The sequence below is a fragment of the Felis catus genome, chromosome C1 (assembly GCF_018350175.1).
Source record: "Felis catus isolate Fca126 chromosome C1, F.catus_Fca126_mat1.0, whole genome shotgun sequence".
NCBI lineage: Eukaryota > Metazoa > Chordata > Mammalia > Carnivora > Felidae > Felis > Felis catus.
This window is the reverse complement of record NC_058375.1, coordinates 192,772,642-192,799,331: the sequence shown is the minus strand read 5'-3', so window position 1 is coordinate 192,799,331 and position 26,690 is coordinate 192,772,642. Positions and strand designations below refer to the sequence as shown.

Here is a 26,690-nt window from a genome sequence, read left to right as displayed (position 1 = left end):
TGTAAGGTTGGAGGTGTGGATGGGGCCATTTCTTCTTGTTAAAAAGCCTGACGGAGAATAAAATCAATAAAGAGGAAAAGAGGCAGATTCCTCATTTTATTATTTCAACCCCTGGATCTAGCTGTGTGCCCTGAATTACTCAGTTACATGTCCTAGCAAAATCACTCCTGCCTGATTTTTCGCTTGTCTGTCGATGATGGTTTGAGCTGTATTTTCTGACACTTACAACTGAGTTTTGACTTATAGAGGAAAGCAAGAAGCCAGTGAGGTGGTAGAAAAGAGGATGATTATGTAAGGGGCTAAAACAAAGCAAACATTATGGTGTTTGGAGATACAAGGGAGACATTACAGCACAAATTACAGAATAATAAATCCTCAGGAGGATGGCGTTTTTGCTACTGGTTGAGATGGTCAAGTCATGAGACAGCAGCTAAAGGCAGCTTTACAGAGCTTCCACTGTGGTTTAAAGAACGCATGTAAGAAAATTAAAATAACTTTTTAATTTTAAAACTGAAATAACTTTTATGTACAAATAATTAATTGAATAGAGTGAATTATGCTTAGGCCTGCACCGTATGGTGACTCCCTTAGTTGATTAAGAAAGTTCTATTAATGAAGATATTAAGAAACACAGCATCAATTCTTGGTCGGGTTGGCCATCCTTATTTTAGATACTAGTCAAGCCTAATGCCCATTTCTTTAACACTTCGAGCTGGATTAGTAAAAAGTTGTGCTGTTATTGGTAGGTGAAAGAAGAAGTCTGAACTTGTATGGCAGGCAGCAAGTGAATTAGCATTTACTATATAGCAGCGTGATAAACACTATTTTAGGGGTAGGTACAAGGTAATTGACAGCAAAGAGTAGGGATTTCTAGATCAGGGTGTGGGTTTTGAAAGATTCCTGGGGATAAGACTTAAACTGATATTGGAGGATGAGTTAGGAGTTAGCTAGACGATAGAGGGGCTGAGAGCATCCTAGATATCACAAATGCAGAAGCACGGGGGACAGTACACAGCTCAGGCTGGTGGAAATAAAATTATGTGTAGGAGAGGTGTGAGATGATGGTAGAAAGGTAGGCAGGGGCCATCATCGGGACGTAGTGTGTTAAGCTTCAGAATTTGAACTCTGGTGGAAATATATGGAATACCACTGAAGGGTTTTAAAGCAAGAGAGTGACCATTTCTTTAAATCTCCCAAGACATGAGCTTTTAAAAGCTATCACTATATCTATGGCTAGTCATAATTGCATAGCAAATAAGGAAATGAGCAATTACTCTCACCTGTAGGGTGTTATAAGGAAAGCCTTGACTATCTATGAGGCTCTGATCAACAGGGCTTCCAAGGAGTGACTGGGTCATTGTTCTCATGGGGCTTTACCAAAGGCCTTGAGCAGAAAGACAGCACTTTGAGAGAAGGCTTTGTACTAGAGGGCAGTTACTGATTCAAATTCATGTGTGTTGTTGAGTCCCAGCTGGGCCTTGACATTGATCTTCTTACTCCTGGATCTGAAATAAATTCAGAAATACAGTCCTTTGGAATGAAAGCAAAAATAAGGGCGAGAAAGAAAGGGAAATACAGAAGAGAATTAGCCTTACTTTACTGAGAAATTCCCAGCAGGGTATTCTTTTAAGTAGCATGTATTCTGTTCTATTCCATTAATTTTAAAAGGAGGACCACTAGAAATGACTTATCTGAGTAACCCAAAAGATTCAGATCAGCTAGTCAACTAATGGGACCCAGGTCACCTTTTACATGAATGATGCATGAGTAGATGATAGATACAAGGAGCTTTGCTAAGTCTGCTGATATTTAGTGTCTAAGAAATTGAGGGGTTTCCGTCAAATGAATAAAGATTCTTCCAGTATAGTGATTTCCTGTGTTTTGAAAGATTAGTGCACGCTTTTGCTAGTAGTTTATTTTTCTGCTTTGACAAAGAGGAAAATTAAGGAAAAAGAAAGGTTGGTATATACACATATTAGAAAGATGGATTCGTAGAACTGCACTGTTGTACTGTTTTTGAACGACTTTTTTTTTTTTTTTTTGATGGAAAAGAGACTTGTGACCTTATTTGCATTTCAAATATTCCTGGAGTGGAATAGTAAAGATCAATGAATTGATTGTCAGAGAAACAGCATGAGTGACAAATTTCCTAGTAAAGGAAAAAGAAATACAAAAGACGAGGATAGTCAGGTCTTCCTTATTTGGAAGTAATGGAACAAAAAGGTCTCCATCCTATTTTTGGTTTCATTTTTCTAAAATTTAAATTGTGAGGCTAAGAAGAAAAATGCTGACCTGAAAAGTGCATGATTATGTGACACTGGAATATGGCCCAAAGTGTATGTTGGGGGTGGGCTACATTTCCCCTTGCCTGGGGCATATTTTGAGAGACAGTACAATATAACAGAAAATGGGTTGTATTTGGAAATTGAAAACTACCCTTCCAGAAACCCAGCTCTCCACCATTCAAGGCCGGAGGATGGCCTTTTTTTCAGAATGATTATAGTAGAAACATTTATTATATTCAGAGGAAGTCCCAGTCTATAGAGAAGAATGTAGGCTAGTTCTATGTCTCAACGCAATAATCCCATCAGTATGTAATTGTCCTAGAGCTGAGCAGTTTACAAATGTTTATCTTGAACAATCATTGACTGGGTGAGGGCATCTTTTTTTTTTTTAATGTTTATTTATTTTTGAGACAGAGAGAGAGAGTATGAATGGGGGAGGGGCAGAGATAGAGGGAGACACAGAATCCTAGGCAGGCTCCAGGCTCTGAGCTGTCAGCACAGAGCCTGACGCGGGGCTCGAACTCATGAGCTGTAAGATCATGACCTGAGCCGAAGTCGGACGCTCAACCGACTGAGCCACCCAGGTGCCCCCGAGGGCATCTTGAATAGCATCACATGTGTGGGGCATCACTAGTATCACCTATTTGGAGTTGCAGTAAGGTTAGTGCATCTCCTTTTCACGGCCCACCTCCTTTTGGAGGTGAAGATCTGGTCTGCACACTTTAGGTTCAGCTCGCTACATTTCACTGCCCATGTTGGACAGAAAGAACCTGAGATGAGGATCTACCCTGATTCACGGGCAGGTCTAATGCTTTGCAGGGTGGGCAGGATGGGTAAGAGGAATAGATTGTTGGCCTAGGATTTGGAGAATGGAGAATGGGGATTATAGATCTCACAATGAGTCCAGAGTTAGAGAATTTGTGCATCTTTATTGTGTTCCTCCCAAAGATGTGTCCAAGCCCTAAATCCTAGGATCTGTGAATATGACCTTATTTGGAAGTAAGGTCTTTGTAGATGTAGTTAGGGATCTCAAGATGAGATTGTCTGGATTTAGAGTGGGCCCTAGATTCAGTGAGTGGTGTCCATAGGAGAGAAATAAGGAGGAAATTTAACACACAGAGACCCAAGTGGTGAAGGCCATGTGAATGCAGAGGCAGAGATTGGTATTATGCTACTATTAGCCATGCATACCTGGAACCAACAGAAGTTGCAAGAATCAAGAAGCTTTTGGAGAGAGCATGGCCTTGTTGACATCTTAATTTCAGAAGTCGCCAGAAAAAGCATCCACAATCTCAGAAACTGTGAGAGAGAGAATAAAAAATTTTTTTAAGCCATTAAGTCTGTGATAAATTGTTACAGCATAACAGAAACCTAATATACTCATGAAAACATCCCTACTCTGGAGACTCCAACTACAATCTCATGCCACTGGGTAAAGGCCAAAGAGGGGGGTGTGGCACTGCTGGGTTGACTGATCCTGACTCTAGAGAGAAAATGGGATCATGGCTCCAGAGGGAGACAGGAAGGAGGAGGACAGTTTAAAGGAAGTGGTAAAAATTAAAGGAAGGCTTAATCATCTGGTACAAATAGGGCCATCAATGACTCAGATCTCTCAGGAAAGACTCTGGGTCATTCCATAAGGTCAAGAATCCCTAGTTGATGTTCTGGCTAAAGGCAAAGCTAACTTAGAATTGGTGGGGTGATCAGGGTGCCTGGGTGGCTCAGTCAGGTGAGCAACCGACTCTTGATTTTGGCTCAGGTCATGATCTCACGGTTGTGAGATCACACTCTGCACTGGGCATGGAGCCTACCCGGGATTCTTTCTCTTGCTTCCTCTGTCCCTCTCTCCTGCTCTTGCTCTCTCTAAAATTAAAAAAAAAAAAAAAAAAAAAAGAATGGGTGGGGAGATTCATAAATACCACATATTGACTCATGACCAGCTAGAGTATTTTTGATTGGGTTAAACACATGTTTTTATACTTGAATTTTCATCCTCTTTTCCTCTTCCATTTTTCTGTTTCCTCCATTATGTTTATAGGGTGTATTGGTGAGAGTTAGCTTAATACTTTGGTTTAGAGGCTACAAAATACCAGGAAAAGATCATGATAGAACTACTATAAGAATGGACACTCAGAAATCTTGCACTTGAAGCTGGGTGCAGGACCCGATGAGACCTTGGGTGTCTGGATACCCACCCTGTCCCCATTTTGGGCAGAAGGTATAGACCCTTTATTGATTATAGGAGGGATAGTTACATTATGTTTAGCAGTCGTATGTTTAAACAGCAGATGCATGGGAAGAAGGATGTATGTCGATGTTGAACAGCTAAAACAGTGGACATTTGTCAGTTGTTTCAACACCCAGCATCTGAAGTCTCTGTTTCTGTGTGGGAGATTCACTACCTTATGAGTCTTAGGGGAGGCTGAGTCTGCTTCTTACTGTAGAAGCCAAGCACTTTCCCAACCTCCCTTGTAGGTAGGACACATGTGCACCACCTGGGTTCCACCAGTGAGACTCATTTACCCAGAGCTGGAAACTAGAGGGTGTGAAGAAGCAGAGGCTCTGAGGACACTTGGTGGCAGGAGCTCCCTCCCCCCCCCCCCCCCCCCCCCGCCCATCTAGTTTTGAGAGACAGCATGGCAGGGTTCTAGGTGCTTTCGTCAGCGGTCAGTGTCTCATGTTGGTGACTTTGGAGATGTAAGCTGTAGTGTCTGTGTTTAGTGGTATCATCTCTGCTGCTTGAGGTCTTGGCTGACCCTAGACTGTTGATTCTTCTGTTCTGTGAGCCACCAAATTTCTTATTAACAAGTTCCTTTTCTCTTTAAATGAGCCAGAGTTGGTTTCCCTGCCTGCAGGAGTCTAACTGATACAGTATTCCAATTAGGGTCTTTTAGTTTTCTTTCCTATTGTCTTTTTAAAAAAAAATTTTTTTTTAATGTTTATTTATTTTTGAGACAGAGAGAGACAGAGCATGAAAGGGGGAGGGGCAGAGAGAGAGGGAGACACAGAATCGGAAGCAGGCTCCAGGCTCTGAGCCATCAGCCCAGAGCCCGATGCGGGGCTCGAACTCACGGACCGTGAGATTGTGACTTGAGCTGAAGTCGGAGGCTTAACCGACTGAGCCACCCAGGCGCCCCTCCTATTGTCTTTTAAAAACACATATTTTTATTTGATGCATAACAAAGGGTATGCAACGTAAGTGTGAGTGAAACAAACTAATACTCATCCAAAGTAAGACCCAGAACATTACTCTCCCTTCCCCAGGACATAAACACTGTCCCAAAATTAGTCTTTATTACTCCTTTCCTTCTTTAAAAAATAGCTCTATCAACCTATCTAGTTACAACTAAACAACATAATCCTTACTTTTGCTTATTTTTTGAGATTTATCAAAATAGTACCATTCTTTTAACGCAACACTAGTTCATAAATGTAGGTAGTAAGAAAATGAAATTAATAATATATCTACTTTTTGACTTTCAAAATATTTATCGTATATTGAGGTAGAGTATTGTATTTATTTCAAATTCTCCAGTAGAATTCTTTTTTAAAAATGTTTATTTAGTTTTGAGAGAGAGAGACAGAGTACGAGTGGGAGAGTGGCAGAGAGAGAGAGAGAGAGAGACAGAGAAAGGGATACACAGAATCCGAAGCAGGCTCCAGGCTCTGAGCTGTCAGCAAAGAGCCTGACATGGGGCTCGAACCCACAAACCGTGAGATCATGACCTGAGCTGAAGTCGGATGCTTACGCAACTGAGCCACGCAGGTGCCCCTGGAATTCTTATGAGAAAATCAGACAGACCTGGAGAAGGAAGCACCTCATGCTATTTTTTCATGGACAGCCAGGGAAGAGCAGGCACATGAAACTTTAGGTCCTGCAGGCTTCTAGAGGGGCTGTGACTGGCTGGCTGGAACAGAAGTCTTAGTGGTGACCCATTCTAGGAGGACCTGTGGACGGGGACTGGTAACAGCGACATAGCATTGTATCGGCAAATGAGGAGGAGGGACAAAGAGGCCATGGTTCCTGGGTGTCAGGCAGAATGTGCAGGTCTGTGTATGCGTGCATGTGTGGGGTGGGGCGGTGGGGGGGGGGGGGACTCGAGAGAGCAAGAGGTTCTGGAGAAATGTTAGGTTGTGTAATATCTGGAAAGAAGAGGAAAGAGGATTTTAAAGAAGTCTTTCTGTGAGTCATACATTTAATGTCCTTTAATACTTTCTAAAAGAGTAAAGCAAAGTTTGGATTGCCTTTTTTATTTTTTAATGGGCTTCAGATTTGAGAGCAATATTAAAACCAAGACTATGTACCCAGTTTCCCCTATTATTAACACACATCAGTGTGATACGTTTGTTTCAATTAATGAACCAGTATTGACACCTCGTTACTAACTAAAAGTCCATAGTTCATTCAGATTTCCTTCTTTTAAAATTTATTTTAGGGGTGCCTGGCTGGCTGAGTCAGTTGAGTGTCTGACTTCAGCTCAGGTCATGATCTCGCAGTTTGTGAGTTCGAGCCCCGCATCGGGCTCTGTGCCAACAGCTTGGAGCCTGCTTCGGATTCTGTGTCTCCCTCCCTCTCTGCCCCTCCCCCACTTGTGCTCTGTCTCTATCAAAAATAAATAAAATATACTTAAAAAAATTAAAAAAGTAAATAAAATTTATTTTAATTCATTTTGAGAGTGATAGAGACAAGCAGGGGAGGGACACAGAGAGAGGGAGACAGAATCCCAGGCAGGCTCTGAGCCGTCAGTGCAGAGCCCGACATGAGGCTCGAACTTGTGAACCGTGAGATCATGACCTGAGCTGAAATCGAGTGTTGGGCGCTTAACTGACTGAGCCACCCAGGCTCCCCCAGATTTGCTTTGTTTTTATCTAATGTTCTCTCTCTCCCAGGATCCCATCCAGGACACCTCATGACATGTGGTTGTCATGTGCCCTTAGAGTCCTTTGGCTGTGGCAGTTTCTCAGGTCTTCCTGGTTTTTGGTGACCTGGCCACTTTTGAGGAGTACTGGGCAGGTATTTTGTAGGATGTCCCTCTATTGGAATTTGTCTGCTATTTTTCTTATGATTGGACTGAGAATACAGGTTTTCGGGAGGAAGACCACAGGGGTGAAGTGCCATTTTCATTGTGTCGTATGAAGGGTATGTACTCTCAGTGGATTGGCTTTTAGACTCATTTTACCTCTTAGACTTCGTTGTTGTTTTTCATGCGGCTTCATTTAATAACCGGGCCTGAGGGAACCACAGAGTTTGTTCTAGTTGCAAATGAATAGAAGAAACACCTGCTTATTAAAACAAACTAAGCATTATGGGAATATTATATGTGGCTTCTAATAAAGACCGTCACAGGATAGAGGCTGCCATTGAGCATTGGCACTGCATCGCTCCATCCCCTCTCCCCAGTTCTGTCTCTTTCCCTGAGCCCCTGCGCTCCAGCGGCAAGGAAAGATCTCGGGCAGTTCGTCTGGTCCGGCACCTGCTCGGTGTGCCGTCATTTTCACCCGCGTTAACCTATTAGGAAGAAGCGACCCTAGAGAGATGGTTCTTCCTTTTGCCTCAAAAGCTCCCCATTCCCTACTCAAGTCCATCTTGTCTGCCTGGAAGGCAAGGGAGAGAGATATTTGTGGGTTTTGTCCGTCTGTGTATTTCCTAAATACCTTTTGAGCTCGATGGAATCCTGGAGAGCCCAATTTGTTCGTATTTAGGGTGGAAAGTACTACCATGCAGAATGCTGTATTGGACACACTAACGTCCTATGGATTGTCCATCGTGCTTTGTGAGTTTGGAAAGTGTTGTTGCATAGGTAAGGTTTTGACTCTCATAAGAAATTTGCGAGGTAGGTAAACCGTGTGTTATTGTCTCGGTCTTATAGGAAATAGAGGGAAGAGAAGCTTAAATAACTTGCTCTGGATGGCACACTGGTCAGCAAGCAGTCTCGAGGACAGAGCTCGGCACAAGCCCTGATGGCTGCAAATTGCGTCTTAGTGCGTTAGCTGGTTCGGGCTGCCGGAGCAAAGCACCGCAAACTGAGTGGGGGAAGTAACGAGACACTTACTGTCTCACACCCCTGGAAGCTAGAAAGTCCAAGAGCAAGATGCCAGCAAAGCCATGCTCCCGCAGAAGGTGCCAAGGAAGGCTCTGCTGCGGATCTTTCTCCCAACTTCTGGTAGTTTCTTGGCTCGTGGCAGCTGAACCCCAGTCGTCACGTGGCATTTTTCCCGTGTGGGCCTGTCTCCTGTGTTCCCGAATGAATGTCGGCCCTCATTCAGCGCCTTGCTGGTTAGTTTCCATCGGAGCGCTAGCATAGAGTTGAGGCATCTCTAATTTCGGGGTCTCAGGATGGTCTCTCCTGTGAGTGGGGAGGGGTTCTCGGCATCCAGTGTCCTGCAAAAGGTGCAGGTGTTCTGAACAGCCTGCTGCCTGACTTCCTTTTAAAATGCCAGAGCCATTAAGTACAGTGGATTTGTTCCACTGGAGAAGAGTGGGTTGCAGTCAGCAGGAGTAAAAGCCATGCCACTTACTGGTCTAAAAAGGTGCTTAGCAGCTACAAATAACCCCCCTGGATTAATGGAATCAACAGCCTCTAGGTCTCCAGATGCAAAGGGGCCATTTATTCGACATCCATTCATTTATTCAACAAGCCGTGGTGCCGGTTTGGGTTGCGCGGATTCTGAATCGAGACTGCTGTCCTTCCTCTTAAGGCTTCCTTCAATAATTATTCTGTTATTGACACATCACTGACCCAGGCATGACTAATGGTTTAGTATTACTGAGGGATGCAGCTAAAGGTCACCTCGGGTGGGGGCGGGGGGCTGGGGGCTGGAGCTGACATTTCCACGGTACTGCGGTGGAGTAAATGGAGATTTTAAGGGGCAGACCCCACTCAGTCTTTACAGCAGACTTGAGTACCATTATAATGCTGCATAATCAAATTTTTTCCTTTTCCGGAATCTTCGTTCTGCTTATTAATTAAGTGAAATGACACAAGAGGGTGAGTGCTGGCGGTCTGTGGCACACTTAGGTGTATCGCCAGGGCAGCAGCACAGGCTTGATTACAGTCAGGGCGAACAGTAGCAGGTTACTTATTGGGTAATAAGACAGACCCAGGAGTGTCTTTGTAAGAGTTGAAAGAGGAATTTTCAGATAAAGGAGAGAAAAAATGTTTTTAATGAAATTTAGAAAATGGGGTCAGAGTATAATTTATGGACTAGATCTTGTCCTCCAGCATCGACAAAGATAGAAAGAAGACAGGGAGGGGGAAAGCATCCAAAGCTCCAGGAAATTTCTCATTCGCGACATCTCTGTTTCCTGTCCATCTGTAACTCCGTGTCGATGGACTGCTTATATTTCTTTTAAAAAAATTTTTAAATGTTTATTTACTTTTGAGAGAGAAGGAGACAGAATGTGAGCGGGGGGCGGGGGGGGGGCAGGTAGAGAGAGAGGGAGACGCGGAATCCAAAGCAGGCTCCAGGCTCTGAGCTGTCAGCACAGAGCCCGATGCGAGGCTCGAACTCACAAGCCGTGAGATCATGACCTGAGCTGAAGTCGGACGCTGAACCTACAGAGCCACCCAGGTGCCCCTGGATTGCTTGTATTTCTAGGCAAGGTTTATTATCATCTCCTCAAGATGCCTTTCTTCCTATAAATACTGGAGGGCCTGCCCGTAAAAGACAATGCCTGGTTACTTTCACTATTGTTGGTTTCCCTAGATGAGTCCTTCATAGAACATTGCTTCGCAGAGAATTCGGGGAGGCAAGGGGTATAAAACTCTTTGTGTTTTGTGCCTAAAGACGGGCTGACAACATTAACACAATCGGTCATCATAGATCAGTGGCTTGTCCATTAAAATGATGCCACAAATCTTTCCTGAATGAATAGATGAACCCAAAGAGGCCCATTCTGTTTGCTCACTGTGGTGGACCCGGAGATCTTATTTCACGACTGTAGGTCTCACACCACCAGCTGCCCCGGGTGCCCTTGGTTGTCAGGCCCTCTGGGTTGTCTCAGATGAGGAGAGAAGGCTTGGGTGAGGTCACGCCCCCTTCTTGGGGCAGCTGCATCCAATGACTGATGATGAAGGGACAGTGAGACTTGGCTGTCTCCGCCCATGGGGGCAGTGTTTAGAGGTCAGTCCATCTTCAGAATTCCCCAGGGGCTTTGCTGAGCTGTTCATTGCAATTTCACTGTGGTCCAACTTCTCCCTCTACCCAATTTTACTACCTTCGCCTCTCTTCCGCAGGTACTGGATCCCAAGAGCATGCCCTAAAAATGTCCTGCACACTAATCTCTGTCCCAGAGATGGCTTCGCGGGCAACCCAAGCAGTAACATTGATGGTATGTTATGTCATGTGTTAGGTCCCAAATATGGAAGAGATCTGAGGGCCGACGGGGTAGGGCGAAAAGACAATGTGCTACTCATTGAGGAGAGAGCTCTTGTTTGTGTCTAGAACCTTTATGTGGAATTTGTAGGCTGGAATACAGCAAATTCCACCAGCAGCTGCACCCCACCCCAGACCCGGGCTTCACTCTGGCATCTAATGGCTCCAGTCCTCTCGGAGCCAAACTCGTTGATTCTTTCCCCTTTAAGCCTGGGCTGTGCTGGGACTGGTTTACTGGAAATAGGAGGGGATTACACAGCAGACGTTCATGAAAAATGGGCACATGAAGTTAATTGTACTTTCTCATTGGCTTATTGCATTTTGAAGGGAACACTGAAGCTATCAAAATGTGCGGTTGGGAAACAGAGGCTGTGATGCCGTCTGCATATTTTTGCGACCTTGTTTAAAGGGTTTCATTCAGCCCTCTAAACACTGCAGGGAACAATTCTGGCAGCATCTTCTATCTTCCCTTCCTTTTCCCTTCTTTTTCCAGGGCAGACGATTTAAGGCAGACCTTCTGTGCATCCTGGATCATCTGTGTTTACTTGCTCTTGCCAGTTGCTTGGCTCTATTGTTAAGAGAAGAGAATATGAGAGAAGAAAAGTTATGCTCCTTAGAGGCTTTTCCAATTAACTGTTTGAAGAGACTTAAAAAAAAAAAAAAGCCTAAGTGTGAGGTTATTTGTATGCCTAATTTCATTTTTATGTTACACGTACTTTTAAGTGTAATTTACCAAGGCTTAACACTTGTATTCTTTCAGGGGCATTACAAAGAGCTTTGCACATTTATTACAGCCCTTTAAATGGCTGTGTTTTATTTCCATATTCTTTTAAATGGTTATTGAGTGGATTTGGTGCTCTTCCTGTAGTTAAAGTGCATTTTTTTATGTACATAAATGGTAAATAATTGATACCTGCCATATGCTTCTCTCTCCCATTCCGAGTTCCCCTTCCCCGTCCTCTCTTCATTCTCTTCTCTTCTTTGTTGCTGTTGGTTTCTGCCCTTATCTTGCTCTCTATCCTTTCTTCCCCTCTCTCTGCAGGTCTCCCCTGCTTTCAGCACCATTTTCTTCACTCTCAATGTGCTCATTTGAGAGGGGTTTTTATATGGATTCTTGAGATCATTGCATTACCCAGTGGGGGTGAAGGAGGAGGGGGGGTAAGGGCATACAGCTTTTTATTAGGTGATGCCTGGATCAAGAATTTTAAATAAGAGAGCCATTTCAGAGAATGTGGCTTGAATTTTTTTTTCCTTCAGATTGAATTGATACTGGGCGAATTCTTGCTCATTGCCTCTGCTTCTCTGACTAACCAGTGACAACCTCCAGGAGCTTCGAATTAAGGAAGATATACCAGTGTCTGAGACCATTCTTAGCAGGGAGAACTCCTCAAGCTGAACCATTTTAAAGGATCTCTCATTAGGGAAGGGCAGGATAACTAGTGCAAGAGGAAATGTAAAGAATGTTCAGTTGGATGAACTTGTTTGGGGGAAATTCCTACTACATTGAAGCCACAGAACAGTAGAAATTTTAGGTTCCTTTGCTTTTACATCTCCAGAAGGCAAAAATCAAAACCCATTTATAGATGTTACAGCCCACAAACACTAGAATAGTTTTCCTTTTTGAAATTTTGAAAAGGGGTTGACAATTCGTATGGAAATACAAGGAACCCAGAATAATCAAAACAATCTCAAAAAAGAACAAAGTTTGAGGACTCATGCTTCTCAATTTCAGAATTTACTAAAAAGCATCAGTGATCAGGGGAGTGCAGTACTGGGATAAGCATTAACATATTGATCAATGAACTAGAAATGAGCGCCCAGAAGTAAACCAACATAGCTGTGGTCAACTTCTATATGGTAAAAGGGCCAAGATCATTTCATGGAGAAAACACAGACTTTCCAACAAATGGTGCTGGTGCATGCGAGGAAATGAGGTTGTACCTCCACCTTACGCTGTATACAAAATTAACTCAAAGTGGATCAAAAGCCTAAATATAAAAGCTAAACCCATAAGCCTCTTAGAAGAAAATGTGGAGCTAAGTCTTTGTGACCTTGGATTTGGCAACGAATGCTCAGGTATGATGCCAAAAGCGCGAACAACAAAAGAAAAAAAATAGATAAATTGGACTTCTTTAACATTACAAACTTTTATTCTTCAAAGAGTATTGTGGAGAAAGTGAAAAGACAACCCACAGGGGTGCCTGGGTGGCTCAGTCAGTTAAGTGTCTGACTCTTGACGTTGGCTTGGGCCATGATCTCATGGTTCATGAGATCGAGCCCCAAGTCAGGCTCCCTGCTGTCAGTGGAATGCCTGCTTGGGATTCTCTCTCTCCCTCTCTTTCTCTGCCCCTTTCCCGCTTACACGTGTGTGTGTGTGTGTGTGTGTGTGTGTGTGCGCGCGCGCTCTCTCTCTCTCTCTCAAAATAAATAAATACATATAAAAAAAAAAAGAAGAAGGGACAACCTACAGAATGGTAGAAACTATTTCCAAATCATTTATCTGATAAGAGATTGTATTTAGAATACATAAAGAATTCTTAAAGCTCAATAATAATCAGATTTAAAAATGGGCAAAGGATTTGAGTAGACATCTTTCTAAAGAAGATAGCCCAAAGGCCAACAAGCACAAGAAAAGATGCTAACCATCATTAGCTATAAGGGAAAGGCAAATCAAAACCAAAATGAGGTACTATGTCACACTTGCTAAAGTGAAAAAGAGGCAATAACAAGTGTTGTCAGCATGTGGAGAAAATGGGACCCGCATACATTGCTGCTGGAATGTGGGATGTAGCCATCTTGGAAAACAGTCCAGTGGCTCCTCAAAAGATTGAACACAGAGATAGCATACGGAGTAGAACCCAGCAATTCCACTCCTTGGTATACACTCGAGGGAAGTGAAAACATATGTCCACAGAAAAATTTGTACATGAAATGTTCATAGCAACATTACCTATAATAACTAAAAGGTAGAAATAAACCAAATGTCCATCAACTGATGAATGCATGAACAACACATGTCATGTTCATAAAATGGAAAGTTATTTGGCCATAAGAAGGAATGGAGTACTGACATATGCTACAGTATGGATGAACTTTGAAACCATTATGTTAAGTCAAAGAAGCCAACGACAAGAGTCCACATATTATATGATTTCATTTATATGAAATATTCAGGATAGGCAGAAAGTAGAGACAGCAAGTAGATTAGTGATTGCCTAATGCTGGAGGCAGGGGAATGGATGGGGACCCTGGAGAGGGTAGCTAAAGATATGGGGTTTCTTTTGGGGATGATAAAATGTCCTAAAATTGTGGCGGTAATTACATAACTCTATGAATATAGTAAAAGCCATTGAGCTGTATACTTTAAAGGTCTGAATTGTGGGGCATGTGAATTATATCTTAGCAGAGCTGTTACCCACAAACATCATAATCTCCAATAATTGAAAAACAGTTGGAGCATTTGAAGTTGTGGAAGGTGACTGTTCCCCAAAAGCAAAGCTGCAAACTCTTTGGAAAATGACTTCTAAAACTCAAGAACCTTGCTGTAAGTAAGCAATTATTCCTGTTTTACAGATCCACCACTTGAGATTCAGAGGCTTAAATGACCGAAGTTGTACAGATAGTTCATGGTAGTGGTGGAGAACCTAGATGCCCGTCACAGCCTCTTAGTGCAGAGTTCCGTCATTATACCAGCCCTTCCCAGAGTTTTCTTTCCAGAGTCCTTTGGAGGCAGCAGAAACGAAGCAAAGCTGCCTTTTCTGGTTTTCTTATATTGTTTCTCTGAACTGACATAAGCCAAATAAAAAAATAGATTTATATTTATTTTTGAGAGAGAGAGAGAGAGAGAGAGAGAGAGTGGAGGAGGGGCAGAGAGAAAGAGGGAGGCAGAGGATCCAAAGGAGGCTCCGTACTGTCCGTGTGGAGCCTGACTCGGGGCTCAAACTCATGAACTGTGAGATCATGACCTGAGCTGAAGTCAGATGCTTAACCGACTGAGCCACCCCAGGAGCCCTGACCTAAGCCAATTTTTAATGCACACTCTCAAGTCCTTTTTGGTAGGTAGCAGGGGCCTTGAAGAACTTTGATGTAGGTGAGAGTTAGCTCCTCCCACACAACCTCTCTACTGGGTTATAATGAAAGCAGATCTCAAGAAAGTTCCTCCCCCCCACCCCTCATCATGTGAACGTTACACAGTCAGATAAACAGGCAGGCACAAAACAGCTTCTATGATCTGCTCTGCAAACATGATGGCATCCTAGGTCTCTGTCCTTTCGATTGTGTTTGTCCCCACCTGTGGGAAAGGTCCACCTGAGGCAGACATGGTGATATTCCAGAGGCAGGATTCTGTTCTACAGTTCAGGCAACCAGAGATTTTCCTGGCTAACAGCTGGAGCTGGGACCACTCGGAGAGCAAGCCCTGGGCACCAACTCAGAAAGAAAGTCCAGATTCGGATACTCTGGGGACAGGATGGGGACAGTCTTCAATATTTTAGCCAAGATATACTTCTTGTATACATTTAATTTCACCAATAAAGCCTCAGATTCCACTTCTGTTAAATGAGGTATTTAAGGAGTAGTGTTGTAAATACGTGGAGACTTTCATGATATACCAGCTAAAAAGCCACAATTCAATTAATGGCTTTAAATAGAGCCACTTTAAAAATTCCTAAAATTCACTACGCTAGGGGTGCCAGGGAGGCTCAGCCGGTTAAGCACCAGACTCTTGATTTTGGCTCAGGTCATGATCTCACGGTTTGTGAGTTCGAACCTTGCACTGGGCTCTGCACTGACCAGGTAGAGCCTGCTTGGGATTCTCTGTCTCTGTCTTTCTGCCTCTCCCCAGCTTGTGCATGCTCTCTCAAAATAAATAAACTTTAAAAAATTCACTCTGCTAACTAGTAAAACCTTCGTTGCCAATTGCGATAAAGAGACAGAAGCATTTGTAGCAGCTGCTTCTAGAGTGTTCCTTTCAAATATGACGCTAACCGAACACTCCACGGGTGTGGGTTTCCCATGAAGGCAGCTGATTGCTCCTAGAGTAGAAGCTTAAACTTACCAGCGTAGGCGGAATATCTCACAGTGCAGGGCGAAATATTTCAAGTTAAATCACAATTAATAAATACATTCACTAATAAATATGTGACAAAACCAAGCAATATACTAGGGCTGTCACTTGCTTGACGTATTTTAATTACATATTGTGATGCATATATCTTCAGGCTTGTAGGCAAATGATATAATTTTTCACATCCAATAAAGAGAAAGTGTATAGAAAAGGAAGACATAGAGAATTGATAGCAAAAAAGAGAAATAGAAACCAAAGAAGAAACAGAATAGTAGATTTATAGTTCAGAGACCCAGAGAGGGGCCCACAGAGACAACCAAAGACTGAGCATCAACCTGGCCAAACATCCTTGGGTTGTTCATTTCCTAATTTCCATGTGGTCTCCTCCAAGACATCCTTTCTATTGACCAAGAGTAGAAGGTGCATCGCATCAAAATTATTTCCAGCCCTGCTGGAGGGATAGATAGAAGTCAGCAGGGAAGTATCTTCTGAGAACTCCCGTGTTCCTTGCAGCATTATTTACAATAGTAAAGACGTGGAAATATCCTAAGTGTCAGTTGATAGATGAATGGGTAAGGAAAATGTGTCCTCTGCATACATGTGTACGTGTGTATACGGGTCTATAAATTCAGCCATAAAAAAGAAGGAAATCCTGCCATTTGAGACGACATGGATAGACCTTGAGGGCATTATGCTAAATGAAATAAGTCAGACAGAGAAAGACAAATACTGTATGATCTCACTTATACGTGGAATCTAAAAAAAAAAAAGTGAATTGATAGAAACAGAATAGATTGATGATTGCCAGAGGCAAGAGTTCGGGGATGAGGGAAATGGGAGAAGGTGGTCAAAAGGTGCGAACTTTCACTTATAAGATAAATACGTTCTGGGGATACAGTGTACAACGAATGCAGTGATTAGAATTAACGATACTGTATTGTATACTTGAAGGTTGCTAAGAGAGTAGATCTTAAAAGTTCTCATCACAAGTAGAAAAAATTGTAACTATGGGAGGTGACAGATACTAACTGAATTTATTGTGATAATCCTTTTGTAATCTATACACGGATCCAATCATCAGGGGGTATGCCTAAAAATGACACAATGTTGTGTGTCAGTGGTATCTCATTAAAACCGGAGACAAAGAGAAGTATCTCTGGAGATAATCAACCTGAGCTCCCTGTCCTTTCCCGAGTCTGGCAGGTGGCTCCTGCTAGGGATGTGATGCGGAAGGGATGCTTCCTAGGGCAGGCGGCAGAACCGCAGCTGCGCATCGACTGGCAGAAATCCAGAGGACTCTTCCACGGAGGTCAGGTGAGTGGGCAATGACACAAGGCATTCGGAGAAGGCTGTCCTTATCTCATTGTTCCTACTCATCGCCTACCTTGGCCTTGCCACTTAGAATTATGTGATGCTGCGAAACCTGGTCAACCTTTCTGCATCTCAGGTTCCACCTTCATAAAATAAGGTGTATTGAGGACTAATGTCATAAGTATAGGAAGATTCCCAGACCTACTTTTTCTTTCTTTCTTTCTTTTTTTCTTTCTTTCTTTCTTTCTTTCTTTCTTTCTTTCTTTCTTTCTTTCTCTTTCTTTCTTTCTTTCTTTCTTTCTTTCTTTCTTTCTTTCCTTCTCTTTCTTTCTCTTTTTTCTTTCTCTTTCTTTTTCTTTCTTTCTTTCTTTCTTTCTTTCTTTCTCTTTCTTTCTTTCTTTCTTTCTTTCTTTCACCTTTTCCTTAATTCATTTTTTTTTTTTTTGGTAACAGTTTTCTTTTTTTCATTAAGAGTACTTTAAAAATGCCTGTGGGCTCTGCGAGAGGTATACTGAGACAGTTTTTCTCAAATACCCGTCAAAATGTTCATAATGGAGGAGGGAAATGAACGTTAGACCCCCTGAGATGTGTGGGGAAGGAGTTGGAAGCTCTTGCCTTGAGCTCAAAATTTATTTGCAGTTTTAAGATTTATTTTAAAAGTCCACGAATTTTGCATTTTACTCCGAGTCTGCATTCTACCCTAGTTTGTAATGGTCTCAAATAATGGCATTTCCTCTATTATTGGCCTTCAGGAAAATGTACCATGTCTATCCCGTGGCTTCTTGTTCTCCTGGGATGTCACTATGTACTCCTCCGCGTCTGTAATCCCTGGCTTCAGCAGGGTGGCCTTATGTATCAGCTAACACATTGGCAAGCAAAGCTACAAAAGAAATAGGACACCCAAAGAGGACTCCGGTTTTGTCGTGGGCCCATTGGGTCAGTTGTTCATATCCAGGCTACTCTAAATCTCTAGCTGGAAACCATGCCGATCTTATTCTCAGACTGAGGCAGAAAGATGAGAGAAGTAGGTTATAGAAGCAGTTGAGAGGTTTTCTGAGGTTCTCAGCCTCCTGAATATTTGGCTTAGATCTGAGGTCTTCTCAGCCATATAAAAAGTGCTAAAGGATTCTAGTCGTCTCAGAGAGAATCTGCATCAAACTCAATCATGCTGGGCCCCCTAAACGAAGGTGAGAACTTGAAATGGTACTTGAACCTGAAGAATTCCTTTAGGTGATACTAATAGTTTTGGGGACCCTGAAGTTCTTAACATTTTCTTGGCTCCAAGGTGCAAGCATTACTTTAGGACGGTCCTGCTAGTGAGAAGGCATCATCTAGGCATCTGTGGTCATTCATGAAAGATCCCATTGTTATAGAAAGGTGCTAAGGGTTAAACGTTCTTTGGGAGAGGATCTTTTTTAGAGTAACCTCTCAACAAGTTGTCTTGTGCGGCACAGATTGGCTCAATCATTACTAACAGATGCATCTGCAGCAAAAGACAATTTTGCAAGCCCAGGCAGAAAAGAACTCATGCTTTCCTGAAATCTTTCCCTTGGCTCACATTAAAACTAGCCAGGAGAAAAGACATAGCAAAGTTTATTAGGGACAGTTCCCTGGAGGGGAAAATAATGGGGATAATGAGACAAATATTCCTAAGGCATCCTGGGACTTCTGAAATAAGCAGACTCTGGGCCACTGAAATAGCTGGTGCAGAAATGGCTTTGTTATACATAGTTTTACAAGATGCATTCCGTTGTTATGTTCCAGATACATTTGAAATTTCCTAAAGGGGCTGCAGTCACTTTTAAAAGTATCATCACCAGGAGTAGCCACCTGAATGGCAGTCAAGACTGCCTCAATGTAGATGGGGTGATACTCTAGCTTCCTTCTTGGTTACAAATGGCCCAGGCTTCAGAAATAGCCAGACTGAACAACGTTCATGTTTGGAACAGGGTGGCCTGCCCGGGTAGGAATATGGGGAGGCAAGGGGGGAAGCTGTGTCTCATCTCCGGCTTGGTTCTTTTTAAGAAGTAAGCATGCAGCCTTGGGAAAAAGGTGATGGGTCAGGTATCCTGTCGGGGAAGTTTGGGAACTGTGCCTAGTGTAGTCTGATTTTAATCAAGAAGGAGGCAGATGGAGTGTGTGTGTGTGTGTGTGTGTGTGTGAGAGAGAGAGAGAGAGAGAGAGAGGGAGTGGGGGGAGAGGGAGACAGAGAGAGAGAGGGAGGGAGGGAGAGAGAGACCTAACCTTTCTGGTTAGGATGAGATAAGCCATTCATTTAATGGTCTAAAATCCATTGGGACAGGCATATTAGTTCCAAGTAAATGCTACCAAAGGCTCCTCAAGTCAGAAAGAGGTTCACCTATGCAAAACTGAACCTTTATCTAGACCAAATCACATTGTAGAGCTTTGCTTAGTGCATCTCTCCCATGGCATTGTAGATAGCCATGGCCCTAGATGTATGATGGGGAGGTACAGGAGGCTGTTCTGTCTACCATTCAGGGAGGCTCCTCAATGCACTACGTCTCAATATATGGACCATCTTCCTATAGGTCTGGCCTTGGCACTCATATGAAGTTGAATAAATCTGAACACAAGCTGCATGTGAGGAGCTTCTGATCTATCATAAAAGATTCACGTAGAGGAATTATGTAGCGGTTAGAAGCATACAGCAAGACATTCCGGTGCAGTGGTTAAGCTCCCAGCTTCTGAAGTCCGACTGCTTGGGTTCATATCCTATCATCTCCACTAGTTAGCAGCTTAAGCTCACCAAAGCTCAATTTTATCATTTGTAAAATGGGATTATTTTGATCACAAATGAGCTGATGTATGTAAAGTATTGGAATCATTATGAGCACTCATAAATGGACCTGTTATTATTAGCACGCATATAAATGCTATTGCCGATTATTGACATTCATTGAAAAAACATACATTAGGAGACTTTTGGTAACCCCCAAATTTGGGGATGCCATAACACAGCTTTGGTAACAAATTTTCCTTTATATCCTATTAAGTTACTACTTTTTGGGAGGACGGGGGCAACTCGGTCTCAAGGAGATATTTTAGTTTCACAAACCAACTCTCCACCCCAGGTAGGGAAACATTCGAATTCGTGCTCAGCAAATGAGAAATTGTTTCTTGCCACGGACCTTTGGAGTTCGACGGGAAAAGTGAAAAACAGGACTCTTACATTTCAGACAATGTTGAAGATCTGTAAGACAACAGAGCCTCACAGAATGCCCATTTGCTCAGGGAACGAGAGGTGGGGAGCACTCCAACATCTATCTTGTGATAAACTTGGAAATTTGGCTCTGCCCAACCTCCTGGGTGAGACGGGAATAGGTGGGGGTTTTAGGAGGGAGTTGGGGCAGGAAGTTGTTGGCTGGCCCAAACTAGAGGCTCCATGAGGCCATGACTGCTTGGCATTCTGGAGATGCTTCCCGTTTTTCTGAGATAGGTGTTTATTTCCTGTCTGACTTTGAGGGAATATAACTGGACACTTTCACACATCTAAGAATTGAGGGGTAGAGCAAGTTCAGGGCAAAAGAGAGATCCGGGTCCAGGTACCCTTCAAGCTCCAGCCTCTTTTTTTCCCTGCATATTTTATCACTCTGCTGAGAGCTCCTTTCTTAAAGGCCTTCTCACTCTTTCCTTTCTCTACCCTCCCCCTCATCAATGTCTGCTCCAGCAAAAGACTTGACGTTAGCTGTTTATATTTCACAGTGAATTTGAAGTGACATGTTACCTCTCTTAGAAGTACTTACCCCTTCGCCTCATGTATGGGCGGCAATTGAACACATCTTGCGTCGGCTTTGACTTTGTCCCTATGTTCGTGGCAGTATGTTGGGGGCTCCATTATAGATTTCTGTGCGCTACAACGTGGAAGAAACTTCAGTCACAGAAGGAGTTTTAATTCACGGATCTTCCCTCTATCAAACAAAATGTCATTTGTACCAAGAAAAGGAACAATGTTTATAAGCAAATCAGGAAAGACCCTCTGTACCCAACCGCAATGACAAGCAAAGGAAGGAGAGTAAGAAGAAAGAAGAGGAGAAGGAAGAGAAGGAGGAGGACAACTGAAGAAAGAGGAGAAGGGATATAGAGGAAGCGTCACCACCTCCTCCAAGCAGCCAAGGGCAAGGAACCCCGATGACAACATGGAAGCAAAGTGCGGGCAAAAGTGAGAGCTTCATGGTATAAACAGGTGCCATGGAGAACAGCACTGAGTTTTGGGATTCCTTTCCCCTTTTCTTTGCTTTGAAATCTTTGCCTTATAAAAGAATTTTTTAAAATGTTTACTTATCTTTGAGAGAGAGAGAGAGAGAGAGACAGAGAGAAGAGGGTGGGGAGAGAGAGAATGAGCAAGGGAGGGGCAGAGAGAGAAGGAGACACAGAATCCGAAGCAGGCTCCAGGCTCCGAGCTGACGTTGGGCTCGACTCACAGACCGGGAGATCATGACCCGAGCTAAAGTCGGATGCTTAACCGACTGAGCCACCCAGGTGCCCCTGCCTTATAAAAGAATTTGAAACGCAGCTTACTACTTTTCTCATTTCTTACATTTTTACCTCAATATTTGCTTGCTTAAGACACACCAAGAACGGGGCGCCTGGGTGGCGCAGTGGTTAAGCGTCCGAGTTCAGCCAGGTCACGATCTCGCGGTCTGTGAGTTCGAGCCCCGCGTCAGGCTCTGGGCTGATGGCTCAGAGCCTGGAGCCTGTTTCCGATTCTGTGTCTCCCTCTCTCTCTGCCCCTCCCCCGTTCATGCTCTGTCTCTCTCTGTCCCCAAAATAAATAAACGTTGAAAAAAAAATTAAAAAAAAAAAGACACACCAAGAACAATAAGTACATGCGTGCACACACTCCATTTGAAGACTTTTCTCAGAGTTCCTATCCTTGTTTGATCTTTTTCCATTCTACTTATTACCTAGTGCTTTCTCTTGCTAATTGACTTATTGCTAATTGAAGGCTTTAAAGGTCAAAGTTTATTATATTGTTACCTCTAAAATGTGCATTAAAAAACAACCAAGTTGGGGCGCCTGGGTGGCGCAGTCGGTTAAGCGTCCGACTTCAGCCTGGTCACGATCTCGCGGTCCGTGAGTTCGAGCCCCGCGTCAGGCTCTGGGCTGATGTCTCAGAGCCTGGAGGCTGTTTCCGATTCTGTGTCTCCCTCTCTCTCTGCCCCTCGCCCGTTCATGCTCTGTCTCTCTCTGTCCCAAAAATAAATAAACATTGAAAAAAAAAAAAAACAACCAAGAATATCCTGAGGAAGCAGCGAGGTGCTGGGCAAAACCCGGAAGTTGCTTCAATTTCTACTTGGCAGGCTTTAAAATTTTGCTTTTGAACAGAGATGAGCTAAGGGGGAGAAAAGAAGACTAGAACATCCTCAGAGGGAAGGGAAGAAGTCTGAAGTGTCCAAAAGTATTATGTCAGCTTTTCTTTTTAACAGATTAAAATAATCCAAGTCACCTCTGAAACATAGCCACTTTATAGACAGGGTGTGCTGGAAATGATCTATCAGTTTAAAAATGTTTTGCTTACAAAATACCTTTTTTTCATACTTAAAATGGCAACCTGATGGTATTGCCGATGAAGGGGGAATGAAAGAGAAAAATTTTATGAAACAATGGCTTGTGTGCAGCCTGATTTAGCATAGCCTGTGATGGCGTAGCTGCTGCTCAAAGTCACGTGCTCTCATCAGGTTGTCCGGGGAGGGATTTCGCCTTTCTGCTCTGTGCCATTACTTCAAGGGAAGAAAGAATCGGGGTGTCTCCCTGCACAGCGTTGGTCCCTGGGGCCCCATCTGTCTGCCACGCTCAGACTGTATTGGTGGTAACTCTCCCCCCTCTCCCGCCCTGGAGGCCAGCACAGAGATTTTTTTAAAGATGGATGACGAAACTTTGTTCGGGAAAACGTGCAGAGAAACACTTTATCACAAGAGCCTTGTGCTGCGTGTTTCATAGGTGCCAAGCTCAGTACCTGCTGCTTTATTCATTCCTCCTTAGCTGTCAACCTCACGAGTCAGATACAACAAACATCTTTAGCTCAACTTCCGGTCTGTGGAGGAGAAAAATTCTCTCCTGTTTAGACTCCCTCCAGGCTGATCCTTTTCCCTATCAGCAGGGCCTTTGCCTGTTTTGGCAAAGGTGTTTGCTCAAGGTCAAGCTGACAGTGGATAGGAAGGTGGGGGACCAGAGACGGGAGCTCAGTCAGAGCCTGAGTACTAGAATCCTATAAAGCAGGGCTGGCCTTGGGCCGGGGTCACACGACTAACTCCCTCACGAGTGGGCCGAGGTCACGTGACCAAGTCCCCACGTGAGTGGGCCGAGGTCACATGACTGACTCCGCACACAATGCAGTCAGCTACAGATAGTTCTGTGCAGAGTTCATCTTATATTTGAGCTCTAGGTCCAGGAAACAGAGACCATAAAAGTTACACTGTTTTTGTCATGTGATGTGACTTGTGGGAGAGGGTCTTCACTCCCTTCCACGGCCTGGGGCGGGGAGGGGGGGTAGTCACCCGTAAGTGCAACTTTGAGGTGGCACCTGGAACGTTCGTGGGTGTGGGGTGGGAAGTTCGACACCTGGATCTGAACCTCAGTGTCAGCCCTTATGAAACGTGTGACCTTGGGTGGGTCGTGTAACTTTTTTGAGTCTTAGGAACTTCCTCTGCAGAATGAGGATTGCGTGAGACACATAATGTATACAAAGCAACTAATGGGGTGCCTGGCCCTTGCATTTAGGAAAAGTTCCTGGTAATTATTATTCTGATCCTTAACCTGAGAGCCTGTATGGAGCCCATGCTCCATGGACCACATGCTTCTGAATGCAGATTATTAGCTTTGTTAATCGCCTTGGAAATACATGATGGTGCTGAATATTTGCCTTTTATATACACAGTTGTGATGGGCTCATCCTTTGCCTGCCTTTTCTTTCTTATACTTTTTAATGCTTTCTTAAGATATGAACAGGCAATTTTACATAATTTACATAATTTTACATAAAAGTAAAAATACTAAATTAAATAAACAAATACATAGTGATGTATATAATATATATAAATAAGTATATTTACCTGCCTAGATATACTTGCCTTAGAATATGAAATTCTATCAAGCTTGTCTATTATGTTTATTGACCCCGTCAAATATACCTCTTACAGACAATGTAAGTTGGTGAAAATCTTTCTTTGGTCACAAAAATGCTAAGCAAGGTGGCAAATAAAACTAATAATCTGTATTTAAATTTATCCTTGTGTGTATATGTGTGCATAGATATACATATAAATGTGTATCACTGGCCACCTTAAATCAAGAAATTTAAAATATAATTTAGTCTAAAATTTCTTAGACAAAAATAAGACAGCTATACATTTTTGCTGTCATTCACACTGCAGAAAACCTATTTACCAGTTAATAAAATTATTTCTGAGATTTTCCCATATCTGGTGAAGTGGTTTCCTCCTGAAAATGTGCCATTTTGTCATTTCATTTGATTCAGTTAATTTCCAGAACTCTCCCTCTTTTGATGAGGTAATTTAAATAGGATTTGTTATCATGGAAGGAAGACCTTCCTCTAAATTCTCTTCATGAGGAAGTTGGTGAACTATTTTCTTTGAGAATACGGATTATTTTCCTTTGAGGGGCTGCTTCCTGATAAAGAGCATTTAGCTTTTCGTGAAGAATCTCCAAATTTGTTTAAAACTGGTTTAATAATCTGCTTCATTTCTGTGCCAAATATCAGTGTGAAAAAAAAGTTTCTGAATATCAGTTAATCCGTGGACTGCTAAATGCGGCAGATTGAGCGCTGTGTCTGTGAGAGATGAACCTTATGTTGAAAAAATGCTGAGCCTGCAGAAAAGCCGAAAGAGTAAAATAATCCTGATAATCTTTACCAGACTCAACGGTTGTTTTGACACTTTGCCACTTTTGTGCACACACACACACCTATGCCCTTTGATTTGGATTTGTTTGAATTTTTTTCTCATGTTAAGATTCAGGCTAAACATTTTTGGCAAGACTGGAACACAGCCGACATTGCGAAGCTTTTAGATGAGCTAGGAAGGTGACGATTATCCCCTTTTATAGAAGTAAAGAAGAGGGACAGAGCCATCCCTCAGGTCAGGTGACACGGGGTGACTGTTGCATGTTTGGGGAAGGGCTTAGAGAGTTAGTCACTTAGGGATTTAGTGGATGAGGAGGCTAAGACAGAAATAAGTGTTCCTGCCAAGTGGTGCATTTAAATATTCTGGTATTCTTGAAGCTAAATAGGCTTGTATCATCAGTTCATGAGACTTTCCCCTTCCTGCATCTCCAAGGCAAGTTCTATGATGCTGTCCCTAACACACTACTCACGATTCCTAGATTGACCTTCCAAAAGTTTGTTTTTTCCCTTCAAGGGTCTTTTTGATAGTCATTTACATCAAGCTTGACTTAAATAAAAAAGGTTTGTGGATTGGGGTAAGGCGAGGGGAGGGAATCATTGTATGATTTGCGCCTGGCCTTGTTTGTACCTGCTAAAGTCAGCTCGAAACTTTGTTTTACTTATTTATTTATTTTTTTTAAATTTTAAAACCATGAATCTCTAGGGGCAGGAAGCAGGAGACGACTTAGGAGTAGAGTTGTGATGTGCTCCTTAAGCTTGCTGCTGAAGGAACCATGACTGAAATCCCTCAAGAAGAGATGAAACCAAGAGGAGATTGGGGCCAAATGGCTGAAGTTCTCGAGTCTCCAGGAAACCCCGTAAATAATAGATCGTTCTCCGAAAATAAGAATAAACAAGTCAATGACAGAAAAATAAATGATAAACAACTTTCCAGAATTATCTAGTTGTTTTTCTTCTTCTAAACTTTTGTATCCTGGGGCATACCACCTCTGTGGCCCAGATCTTAGAAAATTGCTTAAAAAAATATTGGCTGAACTCTGTAAACAATAGTGGCAAACAGCTATCAAAAGTAAGGGAGGATGGAAGGCCCTGGGACCCACTCTCAAGCTCTGTCTGGGTGTCCCAGCCACATCATAGGACACGGTGATAGCCACTAGGATTTTTCCCTCTAGGTGGTTGCTCAGTAGGCCGTTGGCAAATCACTGTAACGATCCGGCTCCCCTGGCCATGCTCCAGGCCTCAGAATCTCCTCTCTAACATAGCAGGAGCAGCAGAGTAGGAGAGAGGCACAGTAGCAAATTCACTGGAGAGACTGAGTTGCTTGCTTTCTGTTGTTGTCAATGGCTTCTTGAAGGTCACGGCTGAGTTCACGGGAAAAGTGGCACTTTGGCTGTGAATTTATTACTGATACAATTTCCATCTCTGTCTTCCCTTAGCCTCTCCACTGGCAGGTGGCTCATGCATAAGTCTTAAAGAAGTTCAGCCTCAGGATGCCCTGGCGGGGTTGGCATGATGTGAAATGAGCTACGCACCCCCCAATACCATCCTTCAGTAGCTGTGATAAAGCAGCATCTGCCCCCACAAAAAGTCCAGGGCAAAGGTCATCTGGCATTCCAAGGGAACTCTCCGCTGCAGGGAGCCTTCTAATTGGCTGGTATTGATCGGTAAATTGTGTCCCTGCTGTGATTAATTCTGGCCCCCCCAAACTCCCTCAGCATGAGCGTGATAGGTCAAGGTTTGGGGCCTCTAGGCATCCTTTACAAATGGAGCT

The 26,690-nt window shown here is 43.1% G+C and overlaps 1 long non-coding RNA gene across 1 annotated transcript; it reads left to right on the top strand.

Moving 5' to 3' along the window:
• LOC123379254 lies at positions 1–25,855 on the top strand. The gene is made up of 3 exons (XR_006583494.1): positions 1–476; positions 10,523–10,617; positions 25,623–25,855. It is a non-coding gene; the product is annotated as an uncharacterized LOC123379254 (long non-coding RNA).
• Positions 25,856–26,690: the final 835 nt, after the last annotated feature.